The sequence below is a fragment of the Microcebus murinus genome, chromosome 7 (assembly GCF_040939455.1).
Source record: "Microcebus murinus isolate Inina chromosome 7, M.murinus_Inina_mat1.0, whole genome shotgun sequence".
Lineage (NCBI taxonomy): Eukaryota > Metazoa > Chordata > Mammalia > Primates > Cheirogaleidae > Microcebus > Microcebus murinus.
The window spans coordinates 40,100,988-40,123,642 of NC_134110.1; positions in this window are offsets into that span (position 1 = coordinate 40,100,988).

Below are 22,655 nucleotides of genomic sequence, written 5' to 3' on the forward strand. Positions count from 1 at the left end.
TGTTTGTTTTGTTTTTGTCATGGAGAGTGCAAAGACTGATTCAAATCAAGGTTTATGTGGGTGTGATGGATGGAGGGAAGGTACACCAGGCTGGCTGTGTGAGGTCACTAGGAATGGAGCTGATAGGTAAGGGAGAGTTTATGCCCACACTGGCCAAGAGAGAAGGTGGGTGGAAGGGACATAGCTGGGAAGATAAATTCCATCCACCACTCAATTACACCTCGAGCCAGTGCTGGTTAAGCCCACATCAATCTACCTGTTGAAGTTGACTACGGACACACAGATGCAGGAAAAAAAGCTGGGTGGCTCTCCTGTGGCCTTTATGATAAAAATCCCAGAAAGGCTTAGGGATAATATATAGAGAAAAAAAATATGCATGGCTAAAGTTAGAGGAAAAGCTTTCTATGCCTAATTTGTTGCAGAAATTATTCAAGAAGAAGTCAACTGTGAAAATATGACCACTGAGACCCCGTCAAGGTTAGCGTGAACCATTAGGATCTACTGAGCAAATGCTAGCTATGTAATCGAAAACTGCTTGGTTGAAGCTTTAACTTAAGTACCAATTTTTCTCACTCCCAGTTTGAATAAGGAAATGGTGTAGGGGGACAGGCTGAGGTGACCATGTTGCAGGTAATTGTGCTGAGACGAATAAAGTGGCTTCTCTGGTTCTCTGTCAGAGAAACATTTTCTTCCTTCCTTCTCTCCCCTTTCTCCCACAATACCTGCATATCCACCTCATATCCTACACAGAAAATAACAGAGACACTGGTTTTGCTGGGGTTTTACCAGAGGACTAGGAGCAGTCCTTTTGTCATTCAAATTGGCCAGTTGTTGGCTAGATGCAGGGGCATAAATAAAGAGCTAAACAAAGCCTGAAAAGCAGAAATAAAAAGTGGAGGGGGTGGGGAGCCTAATGGTCTCACATGGGCTATGAATTAATCCGTGTCATCAGAAGAAAAGCTTATCTGATATCTCAGTGACTATCCTAGCAAGGGTATATTTCAAATCATCCTCAAATTTATACTGACACTCACTACCCTCCAATAGAAATCTCTCACCAGATTTTATTCTCTAATGGACATATAATAAAAGGTAATATATTCTTAGACTGGGCAATAAATAGGGAACCCTCTGCAGCACTGTCTTCCTGAGGAAATCTCAGGTCTTCTGGGATGCATATTCATTCGCACAATAAGAAGACACAAATCAACATGGTGGCCGAGCAGGCACAGAGTGAGTGATGACCTTGGTTCTTAATGAAACCAAACCATGAAAGGCATTAGAGAGATTGATTGGAGTTAAGTTAGCTGCCAGTGTTAGCAGGGGTACCCCAGGCTGTAATGAAACTGCCAGGGGTTATTTATGGAGATGTAGGGTTTAGGGTGTAAGTTATGTCCAGCAGGCTGTTTTTATAGACAGACACACACTTTAACCTCCACAATGAATGGAGCAGCAGACATCCAGTCCCACAGGGCTCCTCTCCCACCGGTTGGGATAGTACAATTTCCAAATCATTTGCACCAGGCTGAATAAAGGCAGGCTCACAACCAGAAGGAAAACAGGCCACCAGTGTATTGTTTGAAAATGTTGGGGTTAGGAAGGACAATAGAAAGTGTTGACATTCGCATTAAATAATTGCATTTAAAACAAAATAAAACAAGCACGCATATAAAAAAAGATGTAATTATCTAAGCTAGGGGACAAGATATGTTTATTTTCAATGTTTGTTAATTGTCCTTTAGCCATGGTACCTTTCATGAGAGCTGGAAAGGGAGAAGAGAAAAGGAAAACCAATAATGACTGCATGCCTTAACAACAACCCTGAGAGGGAGGTATTAGAATGACCATTTTACAGATGCAAAAATTAAGTAACTTTCCTTAGGAAACACTGCTAGAAAATGATATGGTTTTCATACTTGTATTAGTCAGTGTTCTGGGATGAAATAGGTGGCACCCTCAAAAGAGGTTTAATTAAGAAGAATTTATCCCAAAGATGGGAGCACAGTCAGGCATGGTGAGGTCTCCAAGCATTTACAACTGGGGAAAGCCGTGATCACCCCTAATCCCAAGGATCCATTGGGTGGACCCAACCAGATGAGAGGAGGCAGAGGATTCTGGGTAATGCAGTACACATGTTCAGCCACCTAGGGTGACACAGGAGTGTGGAGAAGGGTGACAGGTGGATTCAAAGGAGGAAAGTGAATAACTAGCACCTTGCCACGTTCTTCAACTCAGCTCCATTTGCTGTATTTCTGTATTTTTTTTAACTTTAGGGTGAATGTGGAGAAAAGGATGGAAGCAAGCAGAAAAACAGGACTTTTCAAGAGCCACTAGGAATAAGATTATATGAACTATAGCACAGCCAGCCAAGAGGCTGGAAATGTCACCTAATCCGAAAGTCTCTTTAATTTCCTGCCTGACTGGCGCAAACAGAAGGAAATGGGGAAGTGGTGCATGGGTTTTGTGGTCCAGGCGTGACTCTTCAGAAGCTGCCTCTCTCTTAATTTGTTGCCTAGTATTCTGTAAAGTGTCTGTAAAAAGATGTGGAGAGGCCTGGGCATCTATGGCGATAGGCCCGGGGACACAGCAACAGCAGTAGGGGCTACAACAGCTCATTTCTCCAGAGAGGAGAAAAGGGGATGGGGAGAGAATGAGGGAAGGACCCAGCAGAGCTCAATGCTGTGTGGGCTATCAGAGCCTCCTCGAATGCAGAGCCTGAGACAGGGACTACCTGGGGGATGTAGTTTACTTGGGAGGTGATAACAAGAAACAGAAGTGAGGGAGTGGGGAAAATAAAACAGGGAACTTTTCAAATGCCAAAAAACTGAGAAACTGTACAGAACACATTTCAGAATTAGTGCACTAGAGGAAAGAGAGGTTGGGGCATTGGTCTGCCCACTCTTACTCTCCATTAGTTAAGATTTGCTCACACAAAATATTTCCAGGTTGCTGCTACTTGTGCTGGAATCAGTTTTGAAATGCCAGAGAAGCCAGTAGAGAAGAAGAGAGCAGAAAGGCTTCCCACTAGAGCTGCAGGTGGACTCAGGTGGGCTGAAGACCAAACAAATGATGACTCCACTCATCCTGGCTCAGTCATCTGAGAAGACTGGATCTGCTGAGGGAGCAAGAATAGCTTTCAAGAGATGGAGACTGGTGAGAATGAGAACCAGCCATACATATTCAGAATTAAAAAGTAAAAGTCTTTACTAATATCCCTTGACTTTCCCACTAACTTTTGCCCAGAACAATGAAATTTTTTTCAGGAATGTGGTAGGCCAACAAATGACTTCCTGTGTTAGTTTCCTAGGGCTGCCACAACTAATTACCACAAACTGGGTGGCTTAAAGAAACACAAACCTATCCTCTTATAGTTCTGGAGTCCAAAGTCCAAAATCAAGGTGCTGACAGGCCATGGTCTCTCTGATGGCTCTAGTGGAAAACTCTTACCTCATCCTAGCTCCTTGAGGTGGCCAACAATCCTTGGCTTGTAGACACATCACTTCAATCTCTGCCTACATCACGACATGGTGTTTTACCTGCATGTTTCCCTGTCTCTGTTTTCTCTTCTTACGTGGACACCAGTCATTGGACCTCATCTTAACTAAATTGCATCTTCAAAAACCCTATTTCCAAATAAGACATGAATTTTGGGAGTGCACTATTCAACCCAATGCATCCCTCAAAATATATTCATGTCAAATTTCTGGAACTTGTGAATATTACCTTACATGGCAAAAGAGCAGATAATACCTTATAAGGGAAAAGATGTGATTAAATTAAGGATTTTGAGAGGAGCTGTTTATCCTGGGTTATCTGTTTGGACTTATTGCTATCACAAGTATCCTTGTAAAAGGCAGGGGGGAATTTGGAGGAGACACGCACAAAAAAACCAGAAGGTGATATGATGATGGAGCAGAGAAAGATGCAACCACAAGCCAAGGAATGCCAACAGCCACCTGAAGCTGGAAGAGGCAAGGAACAGATTCTCCCTTATAGCCTCTAGAAGGAATGCATCTCTTACCAACACCAAGATTTCACAGTTCTGACCTCCAGAACTGTGAGAAAATAAGCTCCTGTTGATGTAACCCATCCTGTATATGGTAGTTTGTTACAGCAAACTCAGGAAACTAATATAAGGAATTTTCTGAATACCCGTTATTATGACACTAGAGTACTCATTATCCTTATTAAAGACCCCTTTTTGGTGCTATAACATCAAATATTGACATCTCTTCAAGATTTACTTTGAAACCGCTACCTTGCATAATAGTTCCCCAACCCTGAACTATTATGTCACCTACATGCCTGAATCAATAAAGCCCCTACAGCAAACAACCTGTATTTAGCCCAGAATCCTCATTAAGACCCTTCCTTTGCCTTCTCTCCACCAACACACCTACTAAAGCACTGTTAAGGCAGGGATCCTTCTGACCACAGTATTGTTGGGGAACCAGCTTTCATCCCTAGTGACTTGTGGAGTGGTTGTTGGGCATGCTAACCATTTTCTTCTTCTTTCACAATATGAAACGTTCCATTTTAATCAACAGTCTTGAATTAAAAGTAGTTGAGATTGGTATTTAAAATTTTTTCTGAAGATTTTATTTTTTTAGACCAGATTTAGTTCTAAATCTGATCTATAGGACGATTGAGGGAAAGGTACAGATATTTCCCATATACTCCTGCACCTATACTGGCATAACCTTCCCCAGTATCAACATTCCCCACCAGCATGGCACACTTGTTACCATCAATGAACTTACATTGACACATCATCATTACCCAAAGCCCAGAATTTACATTAGGATTCACTCACAATGTTGTGCATTCTGTGGGTTTGGACAAATGTGTCTGTATCCATAATTATAGTATCATACGGACCATTTCCACTGCCCTAAAAATTCTCTGTGTTCTACCTATTCATCTTTCCCTCCCCACCAACCCCTAGGAACCACTGATCTTTTTACTGTCTCCATAGTTTTACATTTTCCAGATGTCATATAGTGGGAATCATATACTATGTAACCTTTTCAGATTGGCTTCTGTCACTTAGTTATATGCATTTACTCCATGTCTTTTTATGTCTTGATAGCTCATTTTTTTTTAGTGCTAGATAATATTTTATTGTCTGGATGCATCCATTCATCTGCTAAAGGAGATCTTTGTTGCTTTCAAGTTTTGACAATTTTGAATAAAGCTACTATTAACATCTGTGTGCAGGTTTTTGTTTGAACATAAGTTTTCAGCTATTTGGGTAAATACCAAGAGGCATGATTGATAGGTCATATGGTAATAGTATGTTTAGTTGTTATAGGAAACTGTCAGACTGTCTTCCGAAGTAGCTGCACCATTTTGTATTCCCACAAGCAATGAATGAGAGTTCCTGTTGTTCCACATCCTCGCCAGCCAGCATTTGGTGTTGTTAGTGTTCTGGATTTTGACCAGTCTAGGTATGCAGTAGTATCTTAACTGTTTTAATTTGCATTTTCCTGATGACATGTAATGTAGAGCATCTTTTTATATGCTTATTTGCTTTCTGTATATCTTCTCTAGTGAGGTGTGTGTTCAGGTCTTTGTCCTATTTTCAATTACACTGATTACTTTTTTTTTTTTTTACTGTTTTTAAGAGTTCTTTGTACATTTTAGATAGCAATCCTTTATCAGATATATCTTTTGCAAATATTTTCTCCCAGTCTATAAGCTGCCTTTTTATTCTCTTGACAGTGTCTTTTGCAGAGCAGAATATTTTAATTATAATGAAGTCACGCTTATTAATTCTTTCCTTCATGGATCATGCCTTTTGGTGTCATATCTAAAAAATCATTGCCAAATCCATGATCATCTCGATTTTCTCCTATGTTATCTTCTAGTAATTTCATGGTTTTGCATTTTACACTCAGGTCTGTGGTCTACTCTGTGTTAATTTCTGTGAAGGTTTAAGCCTGCATCTAAATTTATTTATTTATTTTCTGTACGTGCTAACTATTTTAGAGTAAAAGCCCAGCTGGTAGCATGGGATATATAGCCTTAGTTATTGACAAGGGCAAAGCAGAGATTTAGGGCTCCTGCCAAGAGGCTGAATCTCTGTAGATATTGAAAACTCTGATCTTCATCCTCTGGAGCAGTGATGTCCAAATGTTATGACAGTACGTCTTCATTGGTAAGTGATTTTTTAAATTACAAGTGGCTAAGATATATATGTGTGTGTGTGTGTGTGTGTTTATATATTACTTTTTTTGTATAAAGTATTTACAAATTCTACTGTTTTATGTATATTAAAAGCATAGACTTTTAATGTAAAAGTCACTAGTCTACTTCTAATGTAAAAGTCTGAAATAGAAATGAAAACGGGTTTAAAATAATTATAAATTTTCATATCAATAGCACCAAAATCTTTGGTTATGTCACTAGAAATATTATCACTAACTAATATTTTGGTGACAGTCAGCAACAAAATTATGAAATGTGCAAAGATTATTAGGTATCCTTTCAGTGGGATGCTGAGCATGGTCTAACAAACCCTTCAGGGTTATTTGATCCTGTAGAGCTTCATGCCTTTGATTATCTTTGACTAGGCTATTTTACAATTCCATAAATTGTAAGAAACTGATGATAATGCAAATTATTTTTGCCCATAGAAATGCAGATGAATTTTCTCCAGTAGAGATACAATTGATTTCTGCCTGGTAGAAAAATATAGTTTGTTGCCCTACAGGATATCAACCAGTTTTGCAGCTACTAGCAGAATCATTTTAGCGTTCCTGATTGCCTGTAACTATGTCTACTCTTCAGATTTTACTTTGAACTGGATTGATCATCTTACAGTTTTCTCATTAATTAACAAGCTATCTTTAATGAAAAATATTCATATATATGACATCATAATTTTATCTCTTTGAATATCATCCATTAACAAATGAAAACAAATGTGTCTTTTTAATAATCTTAGTTTAATCTTTTGTGATACAGCAATTTACATGTCTGATTCTAAGTTTAGTTAATTTCTATGCTTGACTTTAATGGATGCTACTACACTTTGTAAAGATGAGTTGGTCCAAATATGAAATCCTAATGGTCATTTTTCAATTCCTCCACTAATTATGTAAAATGTCTTTGATTACAGAACTATCTTCTGTGATGTTAATCAGTTGTTATTGTGAACTGGTAAGAATTTGGGTTTTTTTAATGTATGAGTGTGTGTAAGCATGCATGTGTGTAAGTATAATCAGATGGACTCAATCCCACTGAAATTTTTCAGTTAAAAGATTTTTAAATTGGTTTAAAAATTATGTTTCCCAGTTTTATAAATGCAGATGTAAGAGTTACTATAGTTCTCCCTCTTTGAAAAACAAAATCTTGTAATGCTTAAAATACTGTTAGACATCCACTTTTAAATGCTCTTTCCATAGCACAAGTTTTATTTGAAAAATAGTTATTTTCTCACTCATTCTTATACCATCATTTTTGTCTTGAAGACACATTTTGAATACAATATTAATTAATTTTTTTCAACATGTATGCTAGGTAGTGTCATTTTGACCACCACAGTTCATCACAAAAAGAATCGCAGTTTTGGCCGGGCACAGTGGCTCACGCCTGTAATCCTAGCAATCTGGGAGGCCCAGGCGGGCGGATTGCTCCAGGTCAGGAGTTTGAAACAAGCCTGAGCAAGAGCGAGACCCCGTCTCTACTATAAATAGAAAGAAATTAATTGGCCAACTAATATATATAGAAAAAATTAGCCGGGCATGGTGGCGCATGCCTGTAGTCCCAGCTACTCGGGAGGCTGAGGGAGAAGGATTGCTTGAGCCCAGGAGTTTGAGGTTGCTGTGAGCTAGGCTGATGCCACGGCACTCACTCTAGCCTGGACAACAAAGCGAGACTCTGTCTCAAAAATAAAAAAAAAAAAAAAAAGAAAAGAAAAGAAAAAGAATCACAGTTTTGTGAAAAGAAAAAAAATGTGTGTTATGGGCTGATTTATGTCCTCTAAAAATTCATATGTTGAAATCCCAACCCTCAGTACCTCAGATTGTAAGCTTATTTGTAAAGATAAGGTCTTTAAAGAGGTGACTAAGTCAAAATGAGGTTCCTAGGGTGGGGCCCTAATTCAATATGACTGGCGTCCTTATGGGAAGATGGAGAGATACAGGGATGAACAGTCACACTGAGAAAGGCCAGGTAGGGACACAATGTGAGGGTGGCCATCTGCAAGTGAAGAGGAGAGGCCTCTAGAGGAGCCAAATCTTCCAACATTTTTATCTGGGACTTCTAGCCTTCAGAATTGTGAGAAAATAAATTTATGTTGTTCAAGCCACCCCATCTGTGGTAGTTTTGTTATGACAGCCCTAGCAAGCTAATACAATGTGTAAACTATCTTCAAATTTGGTAACACTTTTCAATTCTTTCCTATGAGAAAACCTATAAATGTCTTGTGCTAAAAAAAAAACAAAAAACAATGCTTATCTCTCTAAAAATCTATTTAAAATAATTTCATAAAAATCTCTAAATCTCCTTAACAAGAGGATATAAACTACCTAACACAGAAATTATAAAATGCTGGGAGTATGCTGAAAACCAGGAAATAGGGAGGTCACCACTGTCAAGACCTCCATGCTGTGAAATTCCCACTGTTTTCATCCCTGACATGGAGATTGACCTACTTTCTAGGTAAAGGCCCCAAACCTCCAGAGTCAAGCTATAGAATAACTTAAGCTCAATTTCGTTTTCTTTTTTTTTTTTGTCTAAAAGATAAAAAAAAAATACAAACAAAATTTCCAAAATGTTCTGTCCATAACTCTAAGAATTATCTTTTACATATATGAGACACCCACCCTGTGCCTTGGAGATCAACACTATAGGTAGTGATTACCTTTGAAAAGTTTAAGAAAGGGAGACATGATTTAAAATGATTAAAATGTTGGCTCTGTGAAAACTGAGTTATGGGTAGGTGAGAATAAATGGAGTGAAGCCAGTTAAGAAAGATGCTGATGCAAATTTCCAAGAGAAATGATAAGAGTATAAAAATGAAGAGTTGTTATAAGGATAAAAAGAAGGAGACAGATTCCCAACATATTACAAGGCCAGAGTTGGCCAGAGTTGGGCAGCAGATTAATTGTGGGGTGGACAGGGAAAATGTTAAATGAACATGTTGAAGTTGAGATTCAGAATTTTATAGTGTGGGGAATGAGGTGAATGGTGAGGTCATTAAAAAGATAGGATATTTTGCAAAACCACAATGAGATATCACTTAACTCCAATGAGAATGGCCTTTATCAAAAAGTCTCCGAACAATAAATGCTGGCATGGATGCGGAGAGAGAGGAACACTCCTACACTGCTGGTGGGACTGCAAACTAGTTCAACCTCTATGGAAAGCAATATGGCGATACCTTAAAGCGATACAAGTGAATCTACCATTTGATCCAGCAATCCCATTGCTGGGCATCTACCCAAAAGATCCAATGACACTCTACAAAAAAGACACCTGCACTCGAATGTTTATAGCAGCACAATTCATAATTGCAAGGCTGTGGAAACAGCCCAAGTGCCCATCAATCCAAGAATGGATTAATAAAATGTGGTATATGTATACCATAGAGTACTATTCAGCTCTAAGAAACAACGGTGATATAGCACATCTTATATTTTCCTGGTTAGAGCTGGAACCCATGCTATTAAGTGAAGTTTCCCAAGAATGGAAAAACAAGAACCACATATACTCACCAGCAAATTGGTATTAACTGAACAGCACCTAAGTGGTCACATAGGTACTACAGTAATAGGGTATTGGGCAGGTGGGAGGGGGGAGGGGGACAGGTATATACATATATAATGAGGAGATGTGCACCATCTGGGGGATGGTCATGATGGAGACTCAGACTTGTGGGGGGAGGGGGGGAAATGGGCATTTATTGAAACCTTAAAATCTGTACCCCCATAATATGCTGAAATAAAAAAAAAGATAGGATATTTTGGAGAAGAGGGAAATCATGATTTACATTTATTTGTGTTGAATTTGAGGTACTTTATAATATCTATTAATAGAATTATATACCAGTGAGTGAGGTATTTGGCTCTAAAGCTAAGATATTTGGGTACAATTAATTTTTTTATTGATTAGGTAATAATGGGTACATAGGGAAGAAAATGTCATATATAATTAAAGATCACAATTAAAACAAAATTAGGTAAATCCTTAATATCTCAGTGTTCATTTAATCTTGTCCTTACATCGCCAATCCACAAAGGCAGAACTCTGCTATTACAGAGGCCCTAAGTGGGCTACAAAAGATAAACCAGGACTGCAAGAAAAGGAGCCAGGCCTTGCCTCTAGGAAGGGAATCAGTGGAAGAGTAGGTTCTGTGCCCCAGCACTAAATCAACCAGGGTAGCTCAGGGGCAACTTATTGAACAACTACTTCCTTCTGGGGAGCTAATTCCACCCAAGAGCCCTGGTATGCCATAACCAAGGTTAACCTGCTCCTTGGATGATAAAGTATTGATTTTCTATTTTTCAGGGTATTCATGACACTAGATGACACCAAAAGCTATTGGAGTGGATGAATTTATGGAGGAAGAATATGTTAGGATTTTACAACAGGACCCATTCTGTCTCATTTCAGTTGAGACCCAGAGAAAAGAGGTGCCAATTATTCATCCTCCTAACCCAAAGCAAGGTGAGAGGTTACCTAGGCAAAGATTGCAAAGAAAGTTCCAAAAAATGGTTTTCAACCCCTAATCCCTTTTTAGGTATAAAAGATTTGAAGTTGAAAAGTCTGAGAGAGAGAATTTCTTTAAGAGAAAGTTATTGGAGTTTTGGGGAACAAGGGCATACCCACTCCTAGTCCAAAAGTAAAAGAAACTTCAAATAAACCATTCAGAGAAGTACCCTTTAGAGTTGGGAGGACAACCTGGACCAGACCCCAGGAATTTCAAGGTCAGAGTCTATTATATCAGTTTGATACATTAGGATATATAGAGATTAAGGTACGTAGGGAGTTAACTATACTTCCACCGAGAGTAAGAACAAGAATGCCCTCTTTTGGAATCAAAAAGGGCCGCATGGGAAATATACTGCATACAACAATTTTAAATCCTTTCTAAGAAGACCACTCAGAGAGTGGTGTCAATCAGAGAGAAGAACCAGCACAACAGGTCAGGGAGAAATTGTGAGTGGCCACCCAGAGATTACCATCACACTGCAGGAAGCACAGTTGCACAATCTCAGGGATGGAAACTTCAAGGAAACCATGGACATATCTCATAAGAAAATCAACACTGAACATAGATCAAATCTAGAGAATGCTAATGCCAGGCTTTACATCAGTAATAGACAGGTAAGATCTTTTTCTATCTCTTTGATTTTTTTCCCCTACAGCTATGAAAATGAAAGAGAGAGACAGAAATAATAAGAGAGAAAAGCTTGATCACAAATCTTGGAGTGAGCAGGAGTTGAGAGAGAAGTGACAATAGTAAGTTAGGGGCCTGGCGTGGTGGCTCACGCCTGTAATCTTATCACTCTGGGAGGCTGAGGCAGGTGGATCACTCAAGGTCAGGAGTTCAAAACCAGCCTGAGCAAGAGCGAGGCCCTGTCTCTACTAAAAATAGAAAGAAATTAATTGGCCAACTAAAAACATATAGAAAAATTAGCCGGGCATGGTGGCACATGCCTGTAGTCCCGGGAGGCTGAGGCAAGAGGATTGCTTGAGCCCAGGAGTTTGAGGTTGAGTTTGAGTTTGAGGAGTTTGAGGTTGCTGTGAGCTAGGCTGACACCACAGCACTATAGCCTGGGTAACAGAGTGAGACTCTGCCTCAAAAAACAAAACAAAACAAAAAAATACTAAGGTAGGGAAGAGGATAACTCTTCCCCAGTGTAGACTTCCACTCTGAAGGAAGAATTTGTCGAGAGAAAAGGAGAAGTTTTCACTTCAAGTGATCTGTGGAATACTGATTACTACTACTAGCTATGTTAATTACTCCAATGAGATTTTTATAACTAAAAGTGATGAGGGGCCTATTAGCTATTAAAAGTCTTCAGAAGAATTGTAGAAATGGCCCTGGATTTCATTCTCGAGTCAGGGAAGGATAAGCCTCACAGAGCAGATACGAAAGAACAGTGGAAGAGGAAAGTTCTCTTCTTTTCTCTTGTACCACATGGAGGTCTACTCTTTTAAAGTAAGAGTTATCAGAGTTTATAATTAGAACAGAAAAGGTCCAAGAATGAAGTCTTGCCAGAGCTGCAACAACTCAGGTGTGGGCAGAAAAGGGAGCATGAAAGACTGACAAAAAATGGTGAGGAAAGTAGAAGGGAAAGCAGGAGCCAGTGGTATCAGCGAAGTGGTTGCCTTTTTCTTTTAAATGCTGCCCTGTTTCTCCCATCTTCTCACACAATTCCTCACCCATGCACACACTTAGGGCAATCCTGGGACTGGAAGGCTACTGACCAAAAATTTGCAAAGTGAATGGACAAAACCATCCTGCATATAGTTTTTATTCAACTAACCCAGCTTTAAAGATTGTAGGACTCTGTATACCAAAGAGATTCTTTCTTTACAGATGTTTGAATGGTAAAATCTTGAATCTGGGTTTGTAACTCTGACAAGCAGCCAGAGCTGATGAAATATAGTGCACCTTGTGAACATTTTCTGCTTTTCCTAACACTTTCACCTGTGTCATGTGAGCATTGAGCACAGTACATCATGCCTTAAAAGGAAGAGACAATAGGTGTACTCTTTCCATTGGGCAGACGAAAGTGATAGGATCAAAAACAAATGAATAGACTTGCTAACTATGATTAGAGCTAGAACAAGACACCAGAACATTTGAATCATGAGGCCTTTTTTTTTTTTTTTAAAGAGACGGGGTCTTACTCTGTCACGCTGGATGGAGTGAAGTGGCACAATCATAGTTCACTGCAACCTGAAACTCCTGGGCTCAATCAATCCTCCCACCTCAGTCTCCTCAATTGCTGAGACTACAGGTGTGCACCACCATGCCCAGCTAACCTTTTTTTTCATTTAATTTTTTGTGGGACAAGTTCTTGCCATGTTGCCCAGGCTGGTCTCAAACTCCCAGCTTTAAACTATCCTTCTGCCTCAGCCTCCCAAAGTGCTGCAATTACAGGCATGAGCCACCATACTCATTGGGGGCTTTTAATAGGACACTTTGCTCTCTCCCTGAAATACTGTATTATTTGACAATGCCTTTTATTTTGCATGGCTGTTTAAATGTACAAAGTGTGGTTACCTTCTTCATTTGAAGGTTCTCCACCCTGCTGAACACACCAACTGCTAGTTACCCTACAGAATCGAGCCCTTTGTCAGCACATCTGAAGTCTTCACGAACCCCCTTAAGCCATAAATAAAACTCTTGGACTGTTTTAGATGCCTAGTACTCATTTAAATAAAATGGGAACAATACTATTTTCTATCACATAGAAATGTTGAGAGGATTAAGAAAATACAGTGAGTGTCCAACACATAGAAGAATTTCAATTAATGATTATGAATTAATGAAAATGGTTTCTTCACTCCTAGTGGACATCAAGTGGGGAGAAGACATTGCAAGGATTTTGGCTCTTACCTTGGACGTATTCTTATTAGCATCATGGAGACTTGCCTACCTCCTATTTGGGCAGGGAAAGACTTGCCTAAATGGCAAATCTTGCCCTGCTCAAAATCAGCAAGAAGACACAATGCTTGTGCTCAGTTCCTGCAACATAAAAACAACAAGGCTCAGGTGACTTCTTAGCCAAAGCCATTCCAATTGTTTCTGCCCCTAACTTAGTTTCAGTGATACATACCCTGTACAGAGTGAAAGCTAAATGACAAATGCATAAACCAGCTGGATAGCAGCAAAGACATAAGCCATTAGGCCCCTTTCTCTGATGCCCAGGGTAGCTTACCTGTTCCTCTTTTCAACAGGCACCACAGTTGGAGCACTCTTTGATGTATTTTGTAAGTCAGCATAGCAACAGCAGGGATATATATATATTCAAGGTGTCCTGCATCCAAGCATCTCTGAATGCTTTTAAATACCAGCTTGTACAATGCAGACCAGCAGGAGTTGGTATTTAATAGAACAGCTAGCAAGAGGCACGGTGTCACAGAAAGTCTCACCTGTTTCCTGTCCTGACCAGGTGCAAGACACTGTGCAAGCATTCATAGGAAGTTGGTATTATATTAGACACACCTGGGGAAACTGAGACCCTGGGGATAGACACTAGGCAAACTGAAAGCAAGAGATTAAGGACCAACAATGATGACATGGCTGGTCAATAGCAAGTTAGAGTCTCCAACCCTTATCTTCTGGCCCCAACTTCCATGACCTTGATGCTACAGTGTGGCTATCTTGGTCTTCTCTACAACTTCTTGTGTATCACCCTGATTCAATCACATGTGTCCTGGGGACTGAAGAAGAGTCTGCTAAGGTTCTATGGGAACAAAACTATCAACCAGTGAAGTGACTTTCATATTTTTAGACCAGTATCTGCGAAATAAATGTCATCAATAAGTTTATTATGTAAAATAGATGCAAGTGGGACTCATCTTTTTCAATTATAAATTTTGGGAGGGGTAGAGTCTGGCCTCCTCAACAGCCCTGAGTCTTCCCTGCTGTGTCCTAAAGTGGCCGCTGCTTGGAGCACAGTTGGATTCAGACCAAACCCCAGGTTGTATCATTAAGGATCGAGTTCTAGAGGAAAGGACCCACTCAAAGACAATGTTTTAAAAGTCTTCAGAGCACTTTTATCTTTATTTCCTCAGGTGACTTTCTTTGTCATGTGTTATTATATCATTATATTATGAAGGAATAGTCTGCATATTTCCCAGCTGCACCTGGAGAGTAAAAATTTGGGCTAGGATCTAACCCCAGCCTTCTGACCTAAGTAAGGCTCTGCACCTTCCCACCACCCCATAGCTGCATCTCGGGCCTGTCCTCAGTAAGGGAAAGTTGGGCCTCATTAAAAGAAAAAAGCACAAAGCTGCAGAGCTGTTCTGTATGTTCTGAAATTCTAAGACTCCAGTGCCAATCAGTTCTTAATATTTATTAAACAGGCATCGCTTCACTGGTTCTCATCTGGATCACATGCTCAGAATTTAAACTCAGCACTACATGCACTCCTTCTGTTCCTCCCTTCTCCTATCCCATCCAGGGTGAAATAATTATATTTCATGTGGTTAATTTGTACCTGCTGTTCAGCAAGCATATCCTTTCCAGGCAGCCTAGGGCAGGGGTGTCTGGGAAAGGAGGGAAATGTTAAGTTTCCAGTTAACCAAGGAGTTAGCAGCACAGCAAGAAAACAAAGTGAATGCAAACAAAGATGATGAGAGTAAGAAAAGATGAATCCTAAGTGTCACCCTAGCCTGGAAGTTTCCAGGTGTGGTCCCTGTGGGAAAAACCAGGTGCTACATCTGAGCACCTGAGTCTTCTGTTGTCTTGGCTGCTAGAGAGCAAGAACGGTGTTGTGCAAGCCCTGCCTTCCTTTGACTATTTATAATACAGGCACTAGCAGGCTTCAATTATAAAAGCTATGACTTTTTAAATAAATGTGAGCTGAGTCTCTTGGGTAGCAATTCACCAGCTATGCATTTCTTCAGCCATTCTTTAAATCACTCACTCAGCCATCCACCCCTTGCTTTTTATATCTAGGTGCTGAGTGCTTATAAGGTGTGTGCACTGTGTTAACTGCTACAAATACAACAGTGATTTCAGCTGAATATGATAGCTAATGCTGAGTGCTTATTATAGAACATGCAGTATACTAAGCATTGTGCTTAGACTATTACATTTTATTTCCCAAGATTCCCATGAGATTCTCATTCCCATTTTACAGATTACATCCTCTAAAACCATGTATGTAATGAGCAACAGTGCCTGTATTCAGTCTCAGGGCTCAAATAGTTAACCATCATGCTAGACAGACATAACTCCTCCTCCCAGAGACTTTATAGTTTAATCCAGGAATAGCAATAGCTGACCCCATGCTAACCTTCCTTCTCCTATATTAGTTTTCAATTATTGCATAAGAAATTATCACAAAATAAGCAGCTTAAAACAATACATATTTTTTATTTTACAGTTTCCATGAGTCAAGAATATGGGCACAGCTTATACAGGGTTCTCTGCTGAGAGTCTTACAAGGATATGATCAAGGTATTGGCTGTTGCTAAAAATTACTGAGATCTCTATGCACCCATAAACAGTGTCAAAATGTCTGCAATATTAACTTGATTATCCTTCAGTGCTGTGTTATTATTTCAGTAGAACTTACTGCTCTGACCATGCTGTCTTTTCTACTAATGAGCAAAAGTTCAGTGCAAGTTCTAGCATGTCAGCACTCTTTCCCTTGTGCCAACTTTTTATTACATTATAGATCTTGACCCATGTTTCAAATTGTAACTCTCTGAATACCTTATTCTATAACTGATGTAGCTTAACACATAATGGCAGATATTGCTTTAACAATATGTGATGTATCTATGTATGAACCTGTGTGTGTGTGTGTGTGTGTGTGTGTGTGTGTGTGTGTGTGTGTGTGTTTTCAGTGATGGTAAAAAATGAAAGTTATATGTTGATCAAGATTTGGCTACACATCTATAAGTAACTGTAATAAATTACTATACCTTGGTACTTGTATTAATTAGCTATTGCCGAGTAACAAATCATTCCAAAACTAAAACTAGCTATAAAGCTCACAGTGCTGTGGGTTTAAAAATAATAAATTGTGTTCAGCTGGGTTGTTCTTCTGGTCTCTTCTGATCTCAGAGGGACTCACTCATGGATCTGTAATCAGCTAATGGATAAGCAAGTGGCTATCTGGTCTAAAATGGTCTAAACTGGAATGACTTGTCTGTCTCTTTTCTGTTCTTCAGACAACTGTCTGAAGGCATCATGGCTACTCTCCTATTTTAAAAATCCACATGATTTTTGGTGGGGGTGGAGGGATTCCAATCACAGTAACCTCCCATTCCTGTCACAGAAACAAACATATAGCTTTGGTCCAGCTAGTGAAGGACCTTATCACCTTGGTCACAGTATTTGGCCAAAGCATGGATATATGATCTAAGGAGGACAAATGATAAATTTTCCTTGGGGGTCTATATGTATTAATTAATTATTAGAAAAGGTTGTTCTCTTTTGGGTCATTAACCACAATGATATAAGCCCAGAACAGTTACTAGTCATGTGCCTTATCCCCCATCACATGGAGAAAGCTTCGGGGCCCTAGCATGGAATGAGACTAGCAGAAAAGGAGAACTGAAGGATGGGGAGACAGTGAGTCCTGAGGACGGCAAACACGCCCTGGGCACACTGTCGTATAAGGCCAGCTCCATGGTGGTCCGTCAGTGCTTTGAGTTTGGAACATGGCAGTGTGAAAGGTCGAGTGAGCGATTTTTCTGTTCTCCATGAATTGTGATGGAACCAACAGTGAAGATCAACTGTGAAGAACCAAATGTGGGAATCCAGGACAAAAAGATGTTAAGTTTCCCCGAAGCTACCTGGAACCACTAGAGCAGTGCATCCCCCTTTAATGGCACTTTCTACTTTCTTTAAGATGCCAGAGAGGTGCTAGGTACAGGAAGGAAGTTTGTGTTTTGGAATAATAGAGAGTTTATGAAAAACCAGTGATTTCTTATGCTTACTCCTAGAATGGTTGAGAATCTTCAGCTAATCTCAGCTCCCAACCTTCTTCCTATATAAGATAGAGTTACACAAAACATGATGCTACCACCACCACCACTACTCAACTACTCAGGACTGCTGATGATCTGTTTTATGAACATCTGGACTACTGGCCTACAGAGAGACTATTGCTGTTGGGATGGTAAGAGAGGAAAAAAACCTAGAAAGCCAAGAGAGGAGAGCCAAGGGGACCCCTCATTATCTCCATTTGGCAAGAAGACAAGACATTTCCATAGGCAAAGCTGATACAACAGAAGTGGTGTGGGACTTAAGCCACTTTACCAGTGTCCTCCAAGAAGGCTGCACATGAGGCTAGCCAGGTCCAGCAGCAAGAGGCTGTGGGCTGCCCACCCGTGAAGGTGGCTGATGTGGAAAGAGCTTGAGCCTCAACTAAGCATCTTGCAAGGAAGCTAACTGTGCAAGGTGGGGGCCCCTTGGGATTCTCCCCCAAAAGTTTAATCCAGATATACCCCCAAAAGAGAGATAGTGTTTGTACTCCAGTGATATAGAGAGGACTGCAAGCCAGAATAATAGCAATAATCAAGTGAAAAAGGTCATAAAAAAGACCTATAAATGACCATATAAGGAAATATCTTTTTCTGTCCTTTCTCTTCCCATTCTTAAGCCCAGAGAAGCAAGGATGGGGCAGAGAAATGAGCACATGGAAGAGCTGCCACAGACTCCCCTGTGCTTGGGGGCTGGGGCAAAATAAGAGAAAAGAGCTTTTGAATGGAGAGGACTAAATAAATCTTAGTCCTTGAAAGTGACCAAGAAGATATCAAATCTGACTAGGATGCCATTAAATAGGTGACCATATAATTTATTGGAAATTCCAGGGCACTAATGAGAGTCAAAGGGGGTACTATTTATAATTGCTTGAGGACAAAAGGCATAAACCAGAACAGTCCCAGGAAGACCAGGACATATATAAAGAAAGGGCTGCAGTAGAGCATAATTGTTAACAGGTTTTGGAAAAGTAAAAATGATTCAGGTTTATATTTGGAATTGAATTATAAAGCCAGTTAATAACCACTTATCTATTTTTTTTTTTTTGCATTGAAGCTACTTTGAGATAGGTCTCTGACACAACTCAAAGGCCACTAAATAACATGCAAATGTAAAAATAATCAGTTAAGCTGTAACCACTAAGACAGATAAGCACTGGGTCCTAGGAGAACATGGATGAGAAGCCCCTCACCCAGACTTGAGGGTCAAGGAAGGGTTTCCAGAGGAAGAAACCCTAGGCTGAGCCTTAAGTACAAGCAGAAAATCTCTGGGAAGAATGGGCAGGATAAAGAAGGAAAGGCAATGAAAGAAGCATGTGAGATTAAATGCAAAGAGAATACTTTATTAAAGAAAAGAAGATGGGTAGGATCTAAACCTGGGGCAGGCTAAATCTGGCTCTCTGTTTTTGTCAATAAAGTTTTATCAAAAGAGAAGCACACTCACTCAATTATTTTATATATGATCTGTGACTGTTTTCACACCACAGTGGTAGAACTGAGTATTTACACCCAATATTGTCTAGCCTATGAAGCTTGAAGTATTTACTCTCTGACCCTTTATAGAATATATATGTTTATTGACCCCTACCTAAGGCACTAAGCACTAAGGAGTCAACCAGTTGCCCCCTTCGGATCACTACTGGTTCTAAGAGAGGTAAATAAACAAAGGGACTTTCTTTATTGCTACATGTAGATCTTTGATTTCACATTTTTATTTGGTTTCCTATCTAGTGAGCTTAGCTAGATCCTGTGATAACAGAGAAGACTTTTGTGTATGTCAGAGACAGGTCTAAAGAGATCGACTCTAACATCCCATCCTCTCAGCCCCATTTCATAAATTGGATACCCATAAAAGCAAGCCCTGAGAAGAGGACCAATAGTGTTGTTCATTGTGGAGGTGCAGAGACCCTGGCAGGGGAATGGGAAGGTGATAGGTGAGGAATGCAGACCATAAGGAGTGTGATATTTAGCTATCATGGTGGAAAGCTGGGGCTTTATTCTCAAAGAATATGTCAGAAATCTTGTACAACATCTGCCTCAGAAATATTCCAGCTGAGGGATGAGGAGGCTGCACTACTTACACCCACACCAAGAAGTTATTGACCACAGCCCCCACCCCAGCTGTCAAGCCCCTGTCATGGGCTGGTTTCAGGGGCCCAGAAAGCCTGACAGTCTCCTCACAAAGATGTAGGTACTGGTCATTGGAAAGGAGGCTGCTACTCATGGAAATGTTATGTGGTTCTGACGGAATATGGGAAGACCACCAGCATCATGTGCTATACCCACATCCATTCTGACTTGCCTTTGTAAGTGATAATGAAAGGGTTACATGGAATCTAGAACAGCCCTTTGAAAAACTAGAAGAAACAATGGAGTGGAAGCACCTGGGGTGACACACGTCTCATTCCACTCTGGGCCAAGTACACCTCTCAAACAGAAGGACATCCCCATTGTGGCTTACCTTGATAGCTGATAAGAAAGAAGAAAGAAAAGGAAAAGAAAAAAGAATGGGAGAAGAGAAGAGAAGATAGGAGAGATAGGAAAGGAAAAGGGAGAAGAGAAGGGAAGGGAAGAGCTTAACCAAACAAGATACACAGAATTTCTTAGACCTTCTGTTTTCTCCCACTGAAAGTACCAGCCCAATTTTGTGTCCAATGTCTCCATGCTATCAATATCCCTTTTCTTCTTGGACTGGTGGGTGAAGAGAAATGGTGAGCTATCTAAGAATCTCTAGTGTGCAGTCAACCCCTCTAGTAGAACAGTGATGGCCAAGTTTATGACCACCAACCCTATCAGCCAATGAACATGGAGAAATGTCCACAACATATGTATATGTATTTATGAATGACATACAGGTAACAGGCCAATGCATGTATGAAATATTAGTCAATTTGTTTTTCTTTATACAAATCAATATAGAGAGAAGCTATATAATAAAACCACCTAAAAGTAATGATATAATTTTCCTATACCCAGAAGAATAGGAAACCACTAGAATAGAATACTTTTTGTTAGTCAACAAATTGATAGTACTTGCTATTCTATCTGGAAAAATTTTGTGAACAAAGAAGTACCATAAATGCTGGAAGTGTACATGTGCCAGAGTGAATTAAAGAAAAATATCACTCTAGACACTTCCACTCCATTGTAATTTCCACTTACCTGAAAGGGAATTTTAAACCCCATGGGACATGACTTTCTAAAGGTGTGACCCATCTACTGTATGATATAGTGATAGTGGTTTTTAAATGTTTGCAAACTATGTCATGTTTTTCTCTTCTAAGGTATAGGAGGAGGTAGGAATCTAATTTCTCTCACTTTGAATGAGGGTTAAGTAGGGAGCAGAGTTAATGACTTAGCAGAAGTGATACAACATGACTTTCAAGGGCTAGGTCATAAAAAAGATACAGCTTTTTATTCTGGTTCTCTCTTGCCTGGATTGCTTGCTTAGGGGAAAAGCCAGCTGCCATATTGTAAGGTGACCCAAGCAGCCCTCATGCAGTGGCCCACATGGAAAGAAACCAACTTGGCAGGACCAATTTACCAGCCATATGAGTAAGCCACCTTAGAGTGGGCCATGAAGCTCCAGTCAGGGCTTTAGATATCTTAAGTCTCAGCCAACATATGGTTGAGACCTCATATGAGAGTCTGAGCCAGAACCATCCAACCAACATGCTCCTGAAGTCCAACTCACATAAATCATGGGAAATTAAAAAAAATATTATTTTATAACACTGAATTTTAGATGATTTGTTACACAGCAATAGATGATCAATGCATATGATATCAGAGTTGGTGATTAGAAGAGAAGGAAATAGGGAATAAAAACAAGAAAGATAAATTATACTAAATTAATTACTTTTACCCAACCCAGGTCTAAATCATGTAACAATATCTACAAGGCAGCTGGTCAGCTATTGTGATGGCTAATTTTATGTGTCAACTTGACTGGGCTAAGGGATGCCCAGATAGCTGGTAACAGATTATCTCTGGGTGTTGTCTGTGAATTTGTTTCTGGAAGAGATTTGCATCTGAATCAGTAGAGTAGACTGAGTAAATAAGATTGGTCTCACCAATGCAGGTGGGCATTATCCAATCCATTGAGAACCCAAATAGAACCAAAAAAAAAAAAAAAAAAAGAGGAAGGGTGAATTTTTTTCTCTGCTTGAGCTAGGACATGCATCTTCTCCTGCCCTGGGTCACCAGTGCTCCTGTTTCTTAGGCCTTCAGACTCTGATCAGGATTTATACTACTTTCCCTCACCCCTGGTTCTCAGACTTGGACTGGGACTTACACTGTTGACTCCCCTCATTCTTAGGTGTTTGTGTTCACACTAGAATTATTTCACTGGCTTTCTTTGGTCTCTAGCTTGAGGCTAGCAAATCATGGGACTTCTCAGCCTCCAAAATTACATAAGCCAATTCCCATACTAAATCCCTTTCTATGTATATATCTATATTCTATCAGTTCTGTTTCTCTGGAGAACCCTGACTAATACAGCTATGTATCAGATTTGCACAGCCCATGTTGCTTCAGGAACCCTATTTGGTTCTACCCCATTTATCTTATTCACCTCATCCACCTTCTACTTATGGGCCTGGTTCAGCCCCCACATGCATGAACAGGACGTTAATCCAAAGTGAAACCTTCAAAGCCTTCAGGCCTCATCACTCACCTCCCCCATGTATAGCCTCTTGCAAACAGTAGTGTCTCCTAACTGTCCCATGCAATCACACACTCATGCACACCCACAGCCTCCTGGTCTCTGCACAGGTGTGCAGCTCTTTACCTGCAATGCCCTGCACTCTGTGCTCCTCCTGCTCTTCACAGCACACTTCCTGGCTCATTCTTCTACCTATGTCAGCCCATCATGGTCACTCTGTTATCTGAATGCCCACAAGTTTGTCGTCACTTCACCTATTTATTGACGGGCACTGTTGACTATTTTTAATTCTATTCTAGCATGTCTTCTG